This window comes from Engystomops pustulosus, chromosome 1 (genome assembly GCF_040894005.1).
Source record: "Engystomops pustulosus chromosome 1, aEngPut4.maternal, whole genome shotgun sequence".
Lineage (NCBI taxonomy): Eukaryota > Metazoa > Chordata > Amphibia > Anura > Leptodactylidae > Engystomops > Engystomops pustulosus.
The window spans coordinates 146,339,170-146,354,195 of NC_092411.1; positions in this window are offsets into that span (position 1 = coordinate 146,339,170).

Consider the following 15,026-nt stretch of genomic DNA (forward strand, 5'->3'; position numbering starts at 1 on the left):
AGATGACACACCAAGCTCCACCCAAACGCGAAGGGCGCGAACCCCGCCTCCTGTGGCGCAGAAAAAAAATAGAGCCCGCCACAGCTCTTGGCGGGAAGGACTTGGACTCCTCCCTCTGGCGCGAGGCGGACTTCCTGCCCCGCCTCAACGAAACGCCAGAACTGGATCTTGGACAGTGAGGTCAGCACCATGTGGGGTCCTCGGCCATTCCCTTCCGTGGAGCAACCCGAGTTCTTGGAGGTTCTAGAGACTATGGTTGTGGTCTCTGCTCAGCCGGTCCGGAGGCCCTTCGCTGGGCACCGGCTTCATCGTGGACTGACCCGAGCCTTCGTCACCAGGACGTACTTCCAGGCGGTGTCGGAGCGCCAAGTACCACCCGGGCGGTTCCTAGTGCCTCTCCCGGCTACCATGCTGGTACCGCGGACCCACATGGAGTCGCCACGTGGGGAGGCCCCGACTCCTGTCGAGCCAGCGCCTGGGCCTACTGCTGCCGTGCCACCTGCACCGAGGTCTACTGCTCCTGCCGACCAGCCTGCCAGCCCCCCTGTGGTGGTTCCTGATCCTCCGGCTGCTCCTGCTCTAGTTCCGGCACCTCCGCAGCCTCGAGGTCGAAGTGAGGCCCTCCGCCAGCAACTCCGAGACGCTGTCTCGGAACAGCGACGCCGGGAGAAAGAGGCCCAGCGCTACATGGCCGGCCGGTCTACAGCGGGAGCCTGGGTGAAGCAGAACCGCACCACCGGCATGGTCCGGTACTTCGACCGGCAGCGTGGCTATGGCTTTGCCACTCAGGACTATACCGGACGGGAGGTATTTATTCCCCGCCGGTCCGTCAAAAGGCCTGATTTGCCGGAGAGACTCCATAATCTGAGGCCGGGGGAATGCATTGAGTTTTCCCTGCAGGAAGGACCTCGAGGGCCGTGGGCAGCTGGCGTGATCCGGATCCCGGACTCTGATGAGGACTGCTACCCATCGTGTGATGAGCTGTACGAGGACGACGAGTGGCCGGAGTCTCCGAACACATCTTCTTCCTCGGCTGCGAGTCCCCGGGCGGTGACCCACGTGAATGCTCCATCCACGGTGATTGTGAGTACAGGCCCCATTGCTATTCATGGGCCGGGCATGATCCAGGGCGCCACCCCCACCGTCTCCCCTGCAGGGAGCGTTGCCAGACCCCGCAGTTCCTCTGTGGGAGAGGATACCCCGGTTGGTGAGCCTTATCCGGAGGCTCCAACAAGACCCTCATCTCCATCTGCCGGTTACCAGTGGGGTGACGACCCGGCCCCAGAAGAATCGGAGCTGGAGGGAGCCGCGGCTCTGCCGCAGGATCCCATTTATTTATTTCTGGACCCCTCCGTGGTCCCTGGCTCTGTTGAGCCCCCGGCTGGAACAGCCGACACCCCGGGCGACAGTGCTCCTCCCCCTGAAGGTCCGGAGGCTGCTGTTGAACCTGCTACTGCCACCGGGTGTCCCCAGCCGGCTCCTACTTCCGCTGAGGATGCACAGGATTGCCTGCTTACTTTGGATCCTGTCCCTGCTGAACCCAGTGAGGATGCATCTGATTAACCCCTGATGGGCTGTAGCCCTCTTCAGGTACTGTGCCTATTGTAAATATTATTTCCGCTAACCCTATAGAGCCAGAGACTTTCCTGAGACTCTCACCCTTATTTATCTCAGTCAAGAGACATATCTTGAACTGCCCATTGTAATGTGCTATGATAGCACCCCTTCCTCTGCCACAGCAGAGATTCCTTCAAAGGACTCTGTCCCTCTACACATAGAGGAGACCCTTTGCATCTTTATTGCACTTTTCCCCACCTCAAGGGCTGTACCCAGAAGATGGACTTTGCCATTAAAGACCTTCTGTGAGACTTTTGCCAACTCCAAGGAAAAGTTGCTACTTTATTGACTTCTTATATTGCACTTAATGCCTTCCTTTTAGGTATGGACATTATGCCTGCACTTTTATGCCTTTTCCTTTCAGGTAAAGAGACATTTTATTCTGCTACCCTGTGTAGCCTACCTATGTAACGTTTGTAACGTTTAAGATGTGTACCCATTGGGCTCCTAAGCCAATGTGAGTTTACAACATGTTTGCACACTGTCAATTTATGTCAGTAGTTTGCACTAACCTTTGATAGGCTTTTCCGATTGTAGTGTGACTGTGTCGGACCATCTCTATGTAAAACCCTGACCGCTACCTTATCCCTCAAACCGAGGTTTGCACGTGGGGGTAGTCCGTAAACTGCGGGTCTTTAGGGGACCGGGGGTGTTGCAGAGATAGCACCTGGATGCCACTCATACAAGGGTAAGAATGTCAGTCGGCAGGTACTTATACATTTGTATAATGTCTAATTGTGTCACATATGCCAATGTAATGCATATACACACTATATATTTGTCGCCAGGGAAGAAGTGTTTACATAACAAATATACAGGCCTTGGTGCAAGGAGTGGATTACAGTACATGACACCACACCTTTCCTACTGTACAGTTTGGTTTAATGGTGTTAGCGACCAACTGTCATACTTCGCATTTACATGTCTTTGTCTTAGTCCGACACCAACCCAGGTGCCTGTCTCCAGGACCATGGGCAGTTTGTCCCTACATATCATGTAGCCTGCACTTCCCAGAAGTGCCCTTATCTACCTCTGCGCCCCAACCATCTGTAGTCGCACCGAGGGCGGCTCTTTCAATTGCCCTGGGGGTATGCAACACCCTCGCCGACGCAAGGCGGAGGAGTGGTTGCGAATACGTCCCACCATGTAGCTTGCAGCCTGTGTAGGGTCTGACTAGCCCCACAGCATGTCACTACATCACACTACATAGTCCTTATAGGACACAGGGGAACACTGCAGTAGTAGATCCTGCCTGGCAAGGCAGGAGTTAATTGTTTTGTGTGATGTAAGATGTCATCCAATCACATGTATTACACTCTGTCTTCTGTAAGCTGAGATGTAATTGGAGGAGTAGCCACCACCTGACCAGGGGAGTTACAAGACCCTGTCAGGAAACTTCCAGAAGTGAGTAGTCTCTCCCTGGAGGGAGAAGAGAGCAGTTCTAGCCAGACCTAGGAGTCTGCAGAAGCAGACTGGAGTAACCCCAGTCTAAACTCTATACAGCTAGCATACCAGACCAGAGCAGGAAGAGCCTAGCCCCTGCCTGAAGGGTGGAGCTAATAGCTAAGAGTTAGTGAGGAAAGGGGTATCATCCTACCTTCAAGGGTGATACCTGAAGCACTCCAGGACAAGCTGAAGCTTCCTATTAGGACACAGCTACCTCCCAGCCTGCCACTGCATCCAGGCTGGCGATCTACCTCCTGTGGCTCCCTCCTCAGCACTCCACTACTCTGTTAAAGGCACGTTGCTGCGGTTCCTGTCGGTTCCAATAAAGAACTGTAAGTTGTTTTTGTTCAACCTCTGCCTCCGTCTGGTCCCTGCTACTACGGCTGTCACCATCACAGGCACCCTGTCCACTACACAGAGACTTATACTCTAGACACCAAAGGGTTGCCCCAGGGAGAACCGCTATAGCAGCCTCTCCCTCATCATTTCTTGCCAACACCACCCTGCTGGAGACCTGCCAGGCTGTAGGACAGCCCTCCGGTTCCCCATACCAAGCACCGTGACACTAGCGTGCCTAGGCCGCAACCGCCAGCCACTCAGGTACTGCGGGCCCCGGCTGACTCCAGGCCCCGAGAAAAGGCTAGGCCCCGGTGGGGGATGTTGCAACTGTTTATAGTAAGGCCTGCGGTATTTTGCAAAAACCACTCCTCTTTTAGCTATTTTTTTTGGTAGGTCCCTTGACATGAAGCATGACCTTATGACCTGATACAGGATTAAAATAAACCAGTGTATCTATTCCAGAACGAACTGATGTAGAACAGAACAACTGTAGACATTAGTGATGGGTCATTAGCGAATGAGCCGGCTCACCTCAGTACCCATGCGCTGTGTCTTCGAAATGCCATCGTGGGGAATCAAGGGATTAACGGTGCTAGCAACGATCGCAGGTATTACCTGTGAGCCCTCTTCATGTTTTTTTTTGTGCTCCATGACGTATATACACTCACCGGCCACTTTATTAGGTACACCATGCTAGTAACGGGTTGGACCCCCTTTTGCCTTCCAGCACCTTGATGGTAGGGTCAGAATTTGGCGTCAACAACATGAAAGAATGGATCCATCCTGCCTTGTATCAACGGTTCAGGCTGGTGGTGGTGGTGTCATGGTGTGGGGAATATTTTCTTGGCACTCTTTGGGCCCCTTGGTACCAATTGAGCATCGTTGCAACACCACAGCCTACCTGAGCATTGTTGCTGACCATGTCCATCCCTTTATGACCACAATGTACCCAACATCTGATGGCTACTTTCAGCAGGATAATGCGCCATGTCATAAAGCTGGAATCATCTCAGACTGGTTTCTTGAACATGACAATGAGTTCACTGTACTCAAATGGCCTCCACAGTCACCAGGTCTCAATCCAATAGAGCATCTTTGGGATGTGGTGGAACGGGAGATTCGCATCATGTATGTGCAGCCGACAAATCTGCGGCAACTGTGTGATGCCATCATGTCAATATGGACCAAAATCTCTGAGGAATGCTTCCAGCACCTTGTTGAATCTATGCCACGAAGAATTGAGGCAGTTCTGAAGGCAAAAGGGGGTCCAACCCGTTACTAGCATGGTGTACCTAATAAAGTGGCTGGTGAGTGTACATTATACCCCTTAGTGGTATAATTAAATGTTTCCCCTTTTATTATAGAAGAAGAATGGGGCTCACTTACTAAGGGCCCCGCGGACCGCGCTTTCATCTGACATCCCGACGATTTCTGTATTGCGCCGGTGGGACAGGGATTTAAAAGGGGTTTTTGGCGCACGCAATCAGATTTTGGCACAATCGCGCTGGCTTTCATGCAACACAAATCGGTGGGGGCGGGCCATTTGACGATTCGGCAGATTCGGATAAACCGCAGGATTTAACTTCAAAATTGTGTCACAAGCCAAGCACTTACACGCACCGGGAAGGAGAAGGTGAACTCCGACGGACCTGAGCAGGATATTGAGCGCACAATCTTCATGAATCGCGGCAGTGTTCATCCTGGTCGGACAGTCGGGATCGGGGATCACGCAGGGACCGAGTAAGTAAATGAGCCCCAATGTTGTCATTAGGCACGCAAAGGTTTTGTGTTTTCAAGAAGTGTTTTCTAGATGGCATGAAGGTGGTTCCAAGTTATGCTTATATATATATACATCTATATTACATTTCAAAATCATAAAAGGTCTGATCTCCTCTCTACAATGCACAAATATCATCCACAAGGTATGTGCTCTACAAAACTATAGTTGAAAATATATATGGTCTCAAAACTGGACATATACATATATTACACAAACCAAAAGCAGTGTGTCATACAATAATAAGTACTGTAAATAATCTAACAATAATATATACCAGAAAAGCCTCTTAAAGAATCTAATAAAATACCCAAAAAAGAAAAAAAAGGAAGCAGAAGACAAGGCTACAAAATAAATGATGAAAAAATGGTAATCTTTATTACATTTCAAAATCATAAAAGGTATAAACAAAAGATAAATGCATCACAGGACAAGATACATAATGCACGCCAGGTAATAGGTCATAAATAGAACAGATATACAAAATAGTGAGTGATATACAGTCTCAGAAACAATGATAGTATGGCAGGAGGTAGCAAAGCAAGCTGACCTGCTGTGGTTGAAACGCGCGTCGGGGGTGCACGCCAGGTAATAGGTTGTCCTCCTTTCTGTCACCCTAACGCTATTTTCGCCACTCTTAGGCATTTATATATTTTTTCATTACTCATTGTGTTGCGTTTCTGTGACTTTGGGCTTACAATTGTTGGCAGCAATCGCACATTTCTTACTTCATGTCTTTAACCCCCGACACCGACACTAGTTTTCAGCTCAATGACCAGACTCGATTTTTCAAATCTGACATGTCTCACGATAATTGGTTATAACTTCGGAACGCTTTAACATATCCTGGTGATTTTGAGAATTTTTTCTCGTGACACATTGTACTTCATGTTAGTTATAAAATTTAAGTGATAAGTTTTGCGTTTCGTTCTGAAAAAAAGTGAAAATTTGGCTAAAGTTTGTAAAAATTCTTCATTTTCCAAGTTTGAAATGTTCTGGTTTCCAGACAGGAAGTAAAACTACCCAAAAAGTCTGATAATTAACATTTACAGAATATCTGCTTTATGTTGGGATGATATTTTATGCTTCCGGTCATTTTTCTAGGATGTTATGAGGCGCAGAACTTTAGGTGCGATTTTTCTTATTTTCATGAAAATTGCCATAACTCACATTTTGAGGGACAACTCAGCTTTCAAGTGACTTTGAGAGGCCTAAATAATAGTAAAACCCCATAAATTACCCCACTATAGAAAGTTCACCCCTCAACATATGTAAAACAACTTCTATTAAGTCCATTAACCCTTTAAGTGTTTCACATGGGTTAAAAAATATGGAACTGCGATTTAGAAACTAGAATTTTTTGGAAATACATTCATTTAGGCCAAAACTGACATTTTCAGAATAAATTAAATGATGAAACGCACTGCAACGCTTGATGCCCAATTCCTCCCGAGTGTACTGATACTCCATATGTGGTGGTAAACTGCTGTACGGGCGCACGGCCGAGTATAGAATGAATGGAGGCGCCATTCACAGATTTGTATTGTCACATTGTACGACCTATAAATTTTTATTTTTTTTGGTAATGCGATCATATGAGGGCTTATTTTTTATGGGATGAGATACAATGTATAAATTTATTTTGGGAGTCTAAAGCTTATTCATGAGATTTTATTAACTATTTCAAGGGGGACACAAACAAAATCATCAATTTTTATTTTGGATTGTTAGCATTTTTTTTCCCCCCGCTCACCGTAACGTAAAAATAATATTTTATCTTTATTCTCTGGTTCACTACGATTGCGGTGATACCTCATTTATATAGTTTTTCTTATTTTTGCTCAATTTTCCTGAGCAAAACCAATATTGGAGAAAATCGCATTGTTTTTACTATTGACAACTTTTCAGGGCCATAACTTCTGTATTTTTCTGTTGTCAGATCTGGTTGAGGGCTTATTTTTTGCGAAAACAGTTGTTCTTTTCAGTCGTATCATATTAGGTACCGTAACCTTTTTTGATCACTTTTTAGAACATTTTTTATGATGGTGTTTGATGAAAAATTGTATATTATGGGAAGTTTTTCGAGTTTTTTTTTTTTTACGTAGTTCACCGAGCGGGTTCAATATTGATTTAGATTTATTGTACAGATTAATATGGATGCGGTGATACCAAATATGTACGTGTTTTATTTACTTTATTTGCATTTTATGTGTTATTGGGGAGATTATGGGACTTATTTTATTTATTTAATTATATTATAAAAAGATTTAATTTTTATTTTTTTTTTACTTTTTTACATTTTCTACTTCTTGGCTTGAATAAGCGATCATCCGATCGCTTATTCAAGCCTTTACACTGCAATACACTTGTATTGCGCATTCTCAGTTACTTACAGCCGGGTCCTGCCAGGAAGGCAGGACCCGGTGAGAAGAGGAGCCGACAGCCCCGGGTCACTCGTCGGAACCCGGGGCAGCGGCAGGAGGGATCGGATCCCCCGGTAAGCACACCGGGGGGGTCCGATCCACGGGGGACACACTTGCACGCCGCGGTCATGCTTGACAGCGGCGTGCAAGGGGTTAAACACCCGGGATCAGAGTTTTTCCGATCCCGGGTGTTAGTGCCGGGTCTGGGCTGTAATATCACAGCCCGACACCGGCACCAGCGAGACCCGGTGTCCCGAAAACTTCTTCTGATGCGCCGCCGTAGAAAGGCGTCGCATCAGAAGAAGTACCCTTAATGACCGCCGTAAAAACCCGATAGGGCGGTCATTAAGGGGTTAAAAGCATACATAATGTTTGCTACCTCCTGCCATACTATAATTGTTTCTGAGACTGTATATCACTCACTATTTTGTGTTACTTCTTGTAGATCTCTTCTATTTATGACCTGTGCATTATGTATCTTGTCCTGTGATGCATTTATCTTTTGTTTATACCTTTTATGATTTTGAAATGTAATAGACTACCATTTTTTCATCATTTATTTTGTAGCCTTTTCTTCTGCTTCCTCTTTTTTTTATTTTTTTGGGGGTATTTTATTAGATTAAGAGGCTTTTCTGGTATATATTATTGTTAGATTATTTACCGTACTTATTATTGTATGACACACTGTTTTTGGTTTGTGTAATATATGTATATGTCCAGTTTTGAGACTTGTGGATGATATTTGTGTATTGTAGAGGAGATCAGACGACGTTTGATGCGTTTGTTTCATATATTAATGGGTGCCACCCTTTAATACAATTTGCTATAGAAAAAAAATTGTATTAACCGGTTAAGGACCGGGCCCTTTCCCGTTTTTTCATTTCCATTTTTCACTCCCCACCTTCAAAAATCTATAACTTTTTAATTTTTACACGTAAAAAGCTGTGTGCTTGCTGTTTTTTGCGTAACAAATTGCAATTCATAGTGATCGCATTGAATATTCCATGCCATGTACTGGGAAGCGGGGAAAAAATTCCAAATGCAGTGAAAATGGTGAAAAAACGCATTTGTGTCGTATTCTTGTGGGCTTGGATATTACGGCTTTCACTTCACGCCACAAATGATGCATCTAATTTATTCTTTGGGTCAGTACGATTACAGGGATACCAAATTTGTATAGGTTTTATGTTTTCATACATTTACAAAAATTAAAACCTCATGAACAAAATTTATTTTTTTATTTTGCCGTCTTCTTGTGCTTAACTTTTTCATACTTTCTTGTATGGCGTTGAGGGTGATGTCATCTTTTGCGACTTTTGATGATGTTTTCATTGATATTATTTTTAGGACTGTACGACCTTTTGATCACTTTTTATAGAATTTTTAATTTTTTTTTAAATGGCAAAAAAGTGCCAGTTTTGACTTTGGACGCGATTTTTCGTTACGGGGTTAAACTCAGTGAAAAACCGTTATTATATTTTGATAGATCAGGCATTTTCGGACGCGGCGATACCTAATGTGTTTATGATTTTTACTGTTTATTTATATTTATATCAGTTCTAGGGAAAGGGGGGTGATTAGAATTTTTAGGGTTTTTTATTATAATTTTTTTTTATTTTTACTATTTTTCAGACTCCCTAGGGTACTTTAACCCTAGGTTGTCTGATCGATCCTACCATATACTGCCATACTACAGTATGACGATGACGTCACGGGGAGCGGCGATCCCCGGAAAGATGGCGGCTTTGCCGGCGGCGATCAGCAAGAAAACACCCGCGATCGGTGCCGGCACCGATCGCGGGTGTTACCGGTAAGCCTTTGCTGCAATATGCTGCAGAGACTTACCGGCTATGGAGAGGGCTCGGCCCGCGAGCCCTCTCCGTGCATCGGAACGCGACCGCCGCCGTGAATACACGGCGAGCGGTCAAGAACCGGTTAATATCAAGATGTTGCAGTGAAAAGGAATAGAGAAAGTAAACAATTTATTACTACATTATATTCTAAACCTACTAATCCCGAAAGGACAACTGAGGCAAACAGGCTTTATTTGTAATACTGATCCATGAGTTTTCCAAACATAGTATAAATATGGTACAAACGGTTGTCAATAGGTGATATACACATAAAAGCCTGGAGAAAATAGCTAATGTATATCAATTTTACTGATGAGGGTCTTTGTATGACCCAAAGCTGCTATAGCAACCGGTCGCGCCCCCCCCCCGATGACCTTTGCCAGGGGCATTTACATGGTTAACACCCGCAATCAGTGCCAGTACCAACCGTTGGTGTTACCGGTGGGTGTTTGATGCAATATTTTCATTTAGCCGGAGTCAACGTGTGTCATATTATTAAGTCAAACATCGGTAAGGGGTGAAAGAGGACCTGTCAACTGTTTTGGGACCTTAAACCTAATACAGGTCCGTATGGACCTGTGGTTTAGGGTCCCAAAATGGCCTTTATGAGCTCTGGGCGTGGGAGCAATGTAAAAAAAAATAAACATAGTTATTTAATTAGCTGCAAGTCTGATTAGGCACATCGGACTCACATCTTAAGTTCTCGTGTACACGCTCCTCCTCTCTCAATGCATGATAAAGCCAGGAGACGACCCCGGCATTCATTTTGCATGTGCTGCACCCACGGCGCATCTGCAGTGATGCCATGGTGTGCAACTCCGGTTTCATTGCCGCGCCGAGGGCATCGGAGAAGGTAAGTATTAATGTTTTTTTTTTTTTTTTGTTTTTTTTTACTGCCCCCGCCTGGGAACAGACTGATTCAGGACAATAAACTACAGGTCCATAATCGCCCTGACAGGTTCCCTTTTAATCTGAAAACCCAAAACGAGCAACCTTTGTGTGCCTCTCATGACATTGTTCTTCAATAATAAAAGGGGAACCATTCAAATACCACCAAGGGGTATAATATAGCTATTGGTGGGTTTTATACATATGAGAGCCATAACATATTTTACATGTTGAAATGCCCTTGCTGTGTGGTGTATGTCGCACAGACGTCTCAGAGTATTAAAATATGGTTAAAAAAACATAAATCAGTCAATAAAATGCATTTGTTAATGAAAGAAGGAGATAAAAGTATTAAAAATAAGCCAAGCACGAATATGAAACTTGAGACTGTGGCACGCCATTTTAAGGAAAAGAAACAAGTAATTTATGACCTGAGATGGCTAATATTGGAGCAAGTTATGGGTGTGGATGAAGAGTCCGTTCGGAGTAGGTTGTCACAAGGAGAAGTATACTGTACTTTCAGGTGGCATTTGTTATGCCTGCAGGAGTTAAATGAACAGTGTCATTTTGCTGTATTTTTATGTATTATTGTTGTGAGGTCTTGCTTTGTTTGTTCTTGTTGGTTTAATGTATTGTACACTAATTAAGATTGTTATAGATACTCTGTTGTAAGGGTAAATTGGTGTATATATACTTACTGATATGGCCACTACGCATGCCCGAGGAAAGAGACAGAGCATTGGAAACATCGCTCTAGTATGTTGGTCTCGGTGAGTGCTGTCCGAGTCTGCATACTGTGGAATTTTATATATGGACTTAACCAGTCAGTAGAACATTTTTTATCCTGTATATTAACAAATAGAAGACTGATGAATGACACAATAAAAGATTAAGTAAAAGAGGTTTTCCTTGATTGATCAATGACACCTGTTCCACAGTTTTAACTGGTTGCATTCCATGTTGTTTATATTCGAAGCAAAAATCCCAGAACCACGCCGGGACATGAATGATCTGCAAAAAGCTCGGACCAACGTAACAAAGGCTACCGCTGTTAGGGACTTTGATCCTGCAATACCAGACAAGCCCCCCTGCTTAAGCCAGTACATATCCAGGCCAGTCTGAACTTTAGTAGTGAGCATTTGGAAAATGTCATATGGTCAGATGAAACCAAAGTAGAACTGTTTGGTGAAAACATGTTAGGAAAAGAGTGAATGCTGAGTTGCAAAGAACACCATACCTACTGTGGCAACATAATGATGAGGGTCTATTTCTCTGCATAGGGACCAGGAAGACTGATCTGTGTAGATAAAAGAATGAATGTGGCCATGTATCTTGAGATTTTGACTGCAAACCTCCTTGGAGATGAAACGTGGTTGGATCTTTCAGCATGACAATGATCCCAAGCACACTGCAAGGGCAACAAAGGAGTGGCTTTGTAAGAAGCAGTTCAAGGTCCTGGAGTGGACCAGCTAGTGAACCCCATAATAAACCTTTGGAAGGAGTTAAAAGTCTGTGTTGCCCAGTGACCACCCCAAAACATCAATGGTCTAGAGGAGATCTGCATGGAGAAATGGGCCAACATACCACCAACAATGTGTGCAAACCTTTTGCAGACTTACAGAAACTTTTGACACCTTTCATTGCCAGCAAAGCACTGTATATATTACAAAATATTGAGATGAACTGTAGTTATTAATCAAATTCTTATTTTTCACCACAAATTCTTTAAAAATCAGACAATGTGTAGTTCTGGATTTGTTTTTACATTTTGTCTCTGATAGTTGAAGTCTACCTATTATGTAAATTGCAGGCCTATCTCTTTTTAACTGGGAGAACTTGCACAATTGGTGGCTGACTAAATACTTTTTTCCCACTGTATATTCACAATATACTGCAATACAGTTGTATTGTAATATATTGCATGAGAGATCAAACCCCCTAGTGCTCAAACACCCTAGGGAACCTAAAAAAGTAGTAAATAAAAATGAAAACACCTTTTAAAAAATATTTTAAAAATTTTAAAAAGTAAAATATTTTCTTTTCTTTAGAATGCATATAAAAATAAACCAAAAATATCATTAACATGTGAGATATCAATGTGTCCGAAAAGTCCCAATGTATCAAAATCAGAAAAGTTTATTCTTGGCAGTGGACGGTTTAACGGAAAATAGTGCCTTCTAATCCAAATTGGCAATTTTTTGTTGTTTTACAATATACATTTAAGAATAAAAAGTGAACAAAAAGCCGTACAGTCCCCAAAATGTTAGCGATGGAAAAAGTCAAGTTCCTTCCACAAAAAAATCATACCTACCACAGCTCCGTACACCAAAGTATGAAAACATTATTCGCTTCGAAATGGGCAAAATGAAAAAAAAATTCTTTAAAGGTTTTAATTCTTTAAAGGGAACCTGTCACTACATTTGCACATACAAAGCCAGTGACACATTCCTATAGAGCCATATTAACTGACACCCTTTTTAGCTAAAAGTTGTTTAGCTTTGATCCACATAAATCATCTTTTATCTTATGTTATCTGGCATCAAAGAGACCATGTCCTGCTCATCTGGCCCCTCCCATCTAATACACCCAACCCCATGCCTCCTTACTGGTCACAGTTCATGTCATGGGACCAGAGTGACATCATCTCAGGTCCTTTAGCCTCTTAACAATAGCAAACTGTACCCCATGCATGTATCTGACTACAAGAGGTCACAGCTGCCTCCATGGACTTCTACTCCTTTCCATCCTCCATGGAGGTTACTGTGATCACACACATGGTGTACAGTTTGCTATTATTAGAAGGCTAAAGGACCTGCGATGATGTCAGTCTGGTCACATGTCATGAATGTAACACAAGGCTCTGTGTAAAGAAATTGACACAATGGGGCTCATTTACTAATCGGGGGGCGGGCCATCGGACGATCCCACGGATTCGGACTGAGCGCAGGATTTAACATTTGAATTTGTGTCGCAAGCCATGCACTTGCATGCACCGGGAAAAAGATGATGAACTCCGGTGGGCCTGAGCGGGGAAGCGACACAAGCAGGAAATCAGGCACACAATCTTAGTGAATCGCTCTGGAATCCATCATCTTCGGACAACACACAGCGGGGATCGCGCAAGGGATGGCTAAGTTAATGTGACCCAATATTTCCCATATCTGATTGAAGAGACACAGAGCTGTCAGTCAGGATAATGAGGCGTGGTTCACTGTCAGACTGGGAGAGAGAAGAGTCACTAACACCAGACATGAGACAATTTCCATATCAGAAAAACGTCTGTAATTAATGTACAGTGCCTCACTGGCAGCTAATTTTAGGTGAAATGGGGAGGACTTGTAACCCTTTATCAGCAAGCATTGTGTCATGGGATCTCCTGCGACCCTTGCACTCCTTTCTTCCCTAGCATCTCATCTGCCCGCGTTCCAAAGATGTCTCCTAGGGACGGCTTCCTGTCTCCAGCCGCACTGTTAATTTAATGCATAGCCTTCCCCGCCGGCTACCCTGCCGGATCTTTCGGCCTCGAGCCCTAGAGAAAGCTTGTTCCTTATGTCCTATGCTTGTATTGTGAATTCCCGTTGTGACCCTGGTTCCATTTCTGACTACTCTCCTCTGCTGCCAGCCCTGACGTTCTGCTCTGCTATTGTCTTCTATCCTGTGCTGTCTCTCCTAATATCCTGCCTGAATCTGCTCAACAACTCTGTTGGTCACCACTGCAAGAAAAGTCGTGCCTGTGGAGCGACCTGGTGGTATCCCACCGCAGCAAGACCAACCTGCTTTGCGACAGACTCTGGTGAAAACCGTGTGCCACTTAGATTCCGCTCCCAAATGTTGGCTTACGCCATCACTCGCGGTGGTACAGTGATCCTGAACTGGCTGATACTACCATTGTGGCCCAGCAGTCCCATCAGTTGCGGTGCAAACCCAGCAACTCGGACAGGTCACCACCATGTTGCAGCAATTGTTTGCTACTCAGCAGCAGTGTCAAGTTTCTGCAAAACCTCCTGCTACACCGGTTAATCTACCTTCCGCAGAGCCTAGGCTGAGACTTTCCATGTCTTCCAAGCATGACGGGGACGCAAAGTTGTGTAGTGGTTTTATCATCCAGTGAACATTGCACATTTAACTAATGCCTACTCAGTTCATCAAAGAATGGTCTAAAGTGGCTTTCATGACCAGCCTTCTCTCCGGGAAAACCCTGGCAAGGGCTTCTCCCCTCTGGGACAGGAACGACCTGATTACAGCTAATATCACCATATTCCTCACTGAATTCTGGTCCATCTTTGAGGAGCCAGACCGGGTGTCATCCGCTGAGACCGCCCTGCTGAACTTGCACCAATGGGACTTGTCTGTTGGTAACTATTCGGTTCAGTACCCTAGCTTCTGAGCTAGCCTAGAATGAAGCAGCCTAGGACACCTCCTTTAAAAAAAGGGCTTTCTGGACAGTTCAAAGGCCTCCTGTCTGCAAGAGACATGCCATCTTCTCTGAGTGGCCTCATCTCCCTGGCCACCCGAATTTACATCCAGTTTTCAGACTGCTTGGAGAAACAGCTTCTTGAACAAAAGCAGACCAGGACTCATCGACTACCTTGTTTGGCTCCTGTCTTCCAAAAACCACCTCTGCTGTCCTTCGTCTCTGCTGCAGAGGAGCCCATGCATAGAGCCTGTCTGTCACCCCAAGAG